Genomic DNA, 6,900 nt, shown 5'->3' with positions numbered 1-6,900 from the left:
ATTTTCTTGTCTTGGTACTCAGTTAGCTCATAGCTCATCTTATCATCCTCAATCTGATGGGCAAACTGAGATAGTAAACAAATGTTTGGAAGGATATCTTCGTTGGTATGTATCTAATAAAAAGACACAATGGGTCAAATGGTTGCCTCTGGTTGAATGGTGGTATAACACTTCCTTCCATACAACAACAAAAACGAGCCCATTTATGGCACTTTATGGATATCAGCCACCATCCATAACATCATATTTAAGAGAAAATTCTAAGGTTCAAGCAGTGGAACATCACATCAAACATCAACAAGAAGTCCTCCAACTCTTAAAGGATAACCTCGTGTTGGCACAGAATAGAATGAAACAACAGGTAGATCAACATCGCAGCGAAAGAAGTTTTGATGTAAGTGATTGGGTATTCCTACGGCTACAACCATATAAGCAAATGTCCCTCAAGCAAGCTAAGAAGGATAATAAATTATCACCAAAGTATTATGGTCCGTACAAGGTGTTGCAAAAGATTGGTACTATGGCATACAAATTGGAGCTTCCTGAAACTTCTCGATTGCACCCAGTTTTCCATGTTTCATGTTTAAAGAAGGTTATAGGCGACAAGATCCCAGTTCAAACAATATTGCCAAAACTTGACGAGGAAGGAAAAATTATATTGGAACCAGAAGCAGTCACAGAAACAAGAACTTGACAGCTACGAAATCGATCAGTTTCGGAGTATATTATCAAGTGGAAGAACTTATCCGTTGAAGATTCCACATGGGAGGATGAGAATTTTATACAAAAGCATCCAGAACTACTCAAGCGTTGAGGACAACACTTTTTTGAAGGAGAGGGGCATGTTGGGTCCCTATAATACTAGTGATTACCCCATTAATATTGTAGTTGCATCCCTTATTAATATTGTTGTGCCCCTATTATCCCCATATTGTTATTACTGTGCCCCATAGAATCCCTCTATTGTTATTTTTGTGGCTTTATATTATTATTGTTAGGTCGGCTGGGTTACATTGTGACTCCTTAGACTCCTATATATAGAAAGGAGGTTTTGTCATTTGTATCATCCAAGAATTGTTCATTTATGTAATGTAAAGGAGGTTGCCCCCTCGAAGAGGCTGAATTCTAAGGTGTTGATCTATCTTTTCTATCTTTTCTTGAGCTGGTTTCATAACAGCTACGAATCACTATTGCAACTTCAGTACCACAACTCCTTACTATAAATTTCGTGTCACAACTTGTTGCTGCAACTTTGGTGTCACAAGTCCCTGCTACAACTTTAGTGTCACAACTCCCTACCACAACTTTAAAGCTCCAACTTGGTACTGCAACTATGGTGCCTCAACTCAATGCTACAACTCACTACTATAACTCTTGGAACTGTGAGTCGACATTAGAACCATGAACTAATAAAAATATCGACTGTTCCATTATTTCAATTTGGTTCAATATTAAACATGATTAACTGAGTTGTTAATAAGTATTTGGAATTATATATGAATCATTTATTGTTTGTTATTTGTTTATTTATTAGTTGGTCAACCATTTTTAGCCATGGTTAAACATGCTCAACATGCTCATCTATTATTAACCATAGACAACATGGTCAACCACAATGAACTTGGTTAAATGATGTTTGGGCATGGCCAACATGGCTAACATAACTAAACATGGTCAAACATGGTTGGGTGGTTTAAATGGTCAACCATAGTCGACCAAGGTATATCTCAATGAACCATGGTCAACATTAATATAATGTGAATGTAACAACATAATAATCATCAACATTAGTGTAACATTGTTAGATTAATATAACATATATACATACATATATATATATATATATATATATATATATATATATATATATATATATATATATATATATATAGTTACATTAATGGTTGACCATGGTCAACCTTAATCAAATCTCTTCAACCTCATCAACAATGTTTAATTTTATCAACCCTCTTCAACCATGGTGAACCTGCGCTAACCCTCGGCAACTATGGTCAATCCTTGACAACCATTTATATTCATAGTCAAGCAACATGAACCATAGCAACCAATGGTCTACAAATCCACCTCGTGCATGTCGATTGTCGATAAGCACATTTGATTTATTATGTACATAACATGCATTAATCTATATATTAAATATGTATTAGTGCAAATAAATGGTGAACGCATATTACAAAATGGTGAAACACACATTATATGGTTGAAGAACCATATAATATGCATATGTTAACGTAGAAAAGGATATTAAAACTATGTATTAAACATAGTTTATGATATAGTTTATGGTGCGGAGTTGGTAACCGTTTGAAGTCACCATTCACATGCGACAACAACTAATGTGGCATCACCGCCGGATGAATATCCGTTGTGGGTAACATTTTATGCCACAGGATCCATCGCTCCACCGTGACAGCAAAAGGATATGTTCACATGCCACGGGTTGTAATGTGATACCATCGTTGGAGAAGTTGTAACTATATGCGAAGTTTGGGAACCATACAAAACGCACCGAAGTTTAATGTATGATATGGTTGTTGTTAATATATGCCATATGTGTATAGTTTCATGCATAGTTTCCATTGCATCGAATGTAATGTTTTATGGTGAGGTTCTAACAATATGTTAACTATAGAGCGATATTGTTATATGGTTACAAAGGTGATATGTAATTTAATTCATTTTCTATATTTGGGTTAGCCACAAACACTATATATACATGTAATGTGAGGTAGAGATGAATAAGAGTTAGTGAGAAGAATTTTTGGAGCAGTTTTAGAGATTTGGAAGTAGAACATTGCAGGTTTATTCCGAGAGTTGTAAGAGGTCTTTTTTACTGCCGTCAGTTGAGTCGGATTCCTGAGGCCTAGTAGATCACAGCTAGACCAGTAAAAAATTCCATTGATGTAAATTTGATATGTTTTTATGGTTTTTAAAGCTTAATTAATAGAAAATGCCTCTACGTTGAAGACTGGGCCCAAAGATGTAGGCTTTGAGATAGTCAAACTCCGTTATCAATCTCTTGTGTCACTTTTCTTCTCATGGTTTGCTGTTCTAATATGCTGCAAGATTTCTTAATAGTTCTTCATTTTATGTATTTAATGGTGTTTTTAAATCATGCATTAACACTTTTTAACAGTAAATAAATCACAGTTCAATTAAAGATCTTTCTGGGGATCATCCTAGAATTTTCCACCTTTTATATGCATTCAACGTATGAAAATGATGTTGATTGATGTATATCAACCACATTTACTAATATGGTTTTTCTAGTAATACATGATATATAAAATAAAAGTGTAGTCTGCAGATTTATAATCTTTCCAAAATTTGATCATCCTCAATAAGTGTACGAAATATTGTAAAATCTGCAAGTTACATATGGGATAAACTAATTAAATTTTGTTTAGTATTTATCCCATCTTATATTCAAATATTATTAAAAAAAATTGTGTTGATGAAAAATCATATTACAAAATGTGTTGATAATTGGGATCTACTACCCATCTTAACTTTTTTTCAATAAAATAAATATACACTGATAATATTTGATATGTAAAGATCATCAAGATGAAAATATAATGACTTCCATTCCCCTGAATGCCCGATGATGAAATACTTCTAGCAAATAATAACCACAAAATGGAATAATGCTACCAATATTATATCCTTAGTTCTCATTGAACTTGGTTTTTGTTCACTAAACTAGAAATGGAATTAAGTAACAAGAGTCGAATGTTGATGAATGTAAAATAGTACCACATACAAGCGATTGTGTAGCTCATATATCAAATTCAATCTATGACACAGATTACTAATTTCAAGAAATTTGATGAAACATTGAATTATTACATTGTAAATCCACCTTATACTGTGCATTGGTCATTAATTTCACTAAGATTGGCATTAAAAATTATTCTGATGTACCCAAAAAAGAGTGTGCTCAATGGATTGGGAAACAAACAAACATGAGGAAATACTGTGGTTTCAATAACACTTTTGCTACCATGAATGGTCAATTACTGTATGAAAAAATAGTTTAACGATTTTCCCCCTTTTTGAGGGTTATACATTGGACCCCATATGCCCATAAATGATACACATATGGATATGTGTTATATACATTCATGTCAGCAGTGTTGAAATTTCAAGATGGGAAGGTCTAGATTTCATAAATTCTAAAAAGAATGGCTTTAGATAACAAATTTAGACACCAGTTCTTGAAATCTTTCAAGACATAATATACCAGTAAATGATAGCTTTCAATTATTCGCTATAGTTAAAATTGATATTTATTTATGACTATTTCTCATTATCAAAGAAAAATAGTCTCCACAATCTTTCCCTAAGATGAAACACAAATTCTCCAAAACTACAGAAGTATTTAGAAGTAATAGAGATAATTCTTAAAAATATTTTAGATGTGAAGTGTACATATCGAATCAATGAATGATAATAAAATGAATGTTGTTAAGGGATCCTATGAACTTTTAGAATCGATCATAATGATGAAAGTAGAGTGGATTTGTTTTCTAACCAATACAATAAAAGCATTCCAAATACATGAACTTTTAGAATCGATCATAATGATGAAAGTAGAGTGGATTTGTTTTCTAACCAATACAATAAAAGCATTCCAAATACATGAATTCAAGTTCTAGAATAACAACATGGATATATCCTTTACTACATTGAAAAAAAACAAAGGGATTCCTTGGATTCCTTGAGACAGCATTTACAGCTCATAATTTAAAAATTAAAATAAAAATAAAATTTTATATATATATATATATATATATATATATATATATATATATATATATAATTAAATTAATTAATTAATTAAAATAAAATTTAAACTAAGTTTAAAGTTAATTTAATTAATTAATTAATTAAATTAATCAATTAATTAATTATTTAATTAATTAATTAAATTAATTTTATTTTAAATGTAGTTTAAATTAATTAATTAATTAATTAAAATAAAATCTAACCTAAATTTAAAGTTAATTTAATTAATTAATTAATTAAATTAATTGTATTTTAAATCTAGTTTAAATTAATTTTATTTTAATTTAGGTTAAATTAATTTTATTATTAATTAAGTTTTAAATTTATTAACTAAAATTTATTAATTAAAATAAAATTTAAAAATAAATTAAAATTAACTTAATCAATTTATTAATAAATATATGAAAACCAAGCCGACCTCTCCAACCCTAAGTTATCTCTCTATCCTTCTATTAATAGGTTCACTTCTTGACTCTCTCTTCTCAAAATACAGATCTCATTTCCCTGATGATGGACTCACCTAGCTAGTCCGAAACGTCGGTTTCATAAATTGCTCACAGGTTTTTTCCATTAATCATAATACTCTACCAGCCTGTATGGAATCTCTCTTCAAAACAAAGGGATATTTTTTTAGCCAATATTTGTCATTACATGTCATGACACAACTTATGAGAGGTAATTGTTGGGCACAAGATCAATTAGGATGAGAGCCCAAAGTATTTGATACAACTTAGGACCTAATTCTTGGGCAAATAAAAATTAGGTGAGAGCTCAAAGTATAGGATCTAGCATAAATCGAGATGACGTTTAATATGAAAGAAACCTCAACCATTTTCATATGCATAACCACTGATTAACACATTGTTCTAGTGATCCTTGGAATCATCGACATTTAATTCAGACCATGGCCAAGTAGACCACTGTTGAAAATGTTTACTCAATCCTAAAATAATGTAACTAATATTGTTGTTGTTGTTATCATTATCTATGTAATCCATAAGAAGATTAAAAAAAAACTCCTTGCTACAACTTTGGTGCCATCTACTAGCGTTGCAACTCTAGTGGTGTAGGTTGCTGCTACAACTCTAATGTTTGAACTCCCTGTTTCAACCCTAGTTTTGCAACTTATTGTTGCAACTTGGTGTCGCAACTCTTTGTCGAAACTTTGGTTTGCAACTCACTATTATAGCATTAGTGCTACAACTCGCTACTATAATTGGTGTGCTACAACTCTCAAGATTATGAGTTGACACTGAAACCATGAGCCATTGGAACCTAGAGTTGATCGAAAACTAAAATTATTGTTGTTACACTATTTTTCTTCCATTATTTCAATTTGGATAAATATTATACATAATTAATTGAGTTGTTAATAAGTATTTTGGAATTATATATGAGTCCTTTATTGTTTTTTAATTGTTATCAAACTACATGATAAACATGTGGATCTCATGTACTGGTTTTTTTATTATTTTTAAATAAAGCTTACGTATAAAAAGAGTTCCTTTTTCATTTCATGGGAAGGAATCTTAGAGCAATATCCAAATGATACTGAAATAATTTATTTATTGAATTTTTATTTTAATTGTAATTTATAGTTTTTGAGTGTATGATTGGATTACTTAATTTGATTTATTTCCTTTTACATATTTATAAAATCAATTACCTGAAATCATAGCCAGCTCACATGAGCGATGGGAAGTCAATTAAACTAATGATAAAAGTCGACAAAAATTGCCTCTAATGGAAAAATCCTTGTATAAATAACAATGGGGAATGGGAATGATAAAATTTGGATGCTTGCATCAACATACTTGAGTTTCAAGAACTATGTATCATCATTCAGATATATGCCTAATTTACAAATATGATAGCATTGTTGAAAACTACTAATTACATTTGTTTTGTAGTGGTTGAAACGGCCTTAATTTCTTTTTGCCTATGCTTCGATATTGGAGCTTCGCTTCTTATCCACAGAAGTTCATCTTGCACTGATACAGGTATTCATGTTTCGACTGAGACTTATCTTTTTATTTTTTCTTGTGTTTGCTCACTTAGATGATCTTTCTAAGTCACAAGCTGATCTCCCAA

Source organism: Pinus tabuliformis, chromosome 6 (genome assembly GCF_031772625.1).
Source record: "Pinus tabuliformis cultivar Carrire ecotype Pingquan chromosome 6, CPIR1, whole genome shotgun sequence".
NCBI classification, from domain to species: domain Eukaryota; kingdom Viridiplantae; phylum Streptophyta; class Pinopsida; order Pinales; family Pinaceae; genus Pinus; species Pinus tabuliformis.
This window is presented reverse-complemented; position numbering follows the sequence as displayed.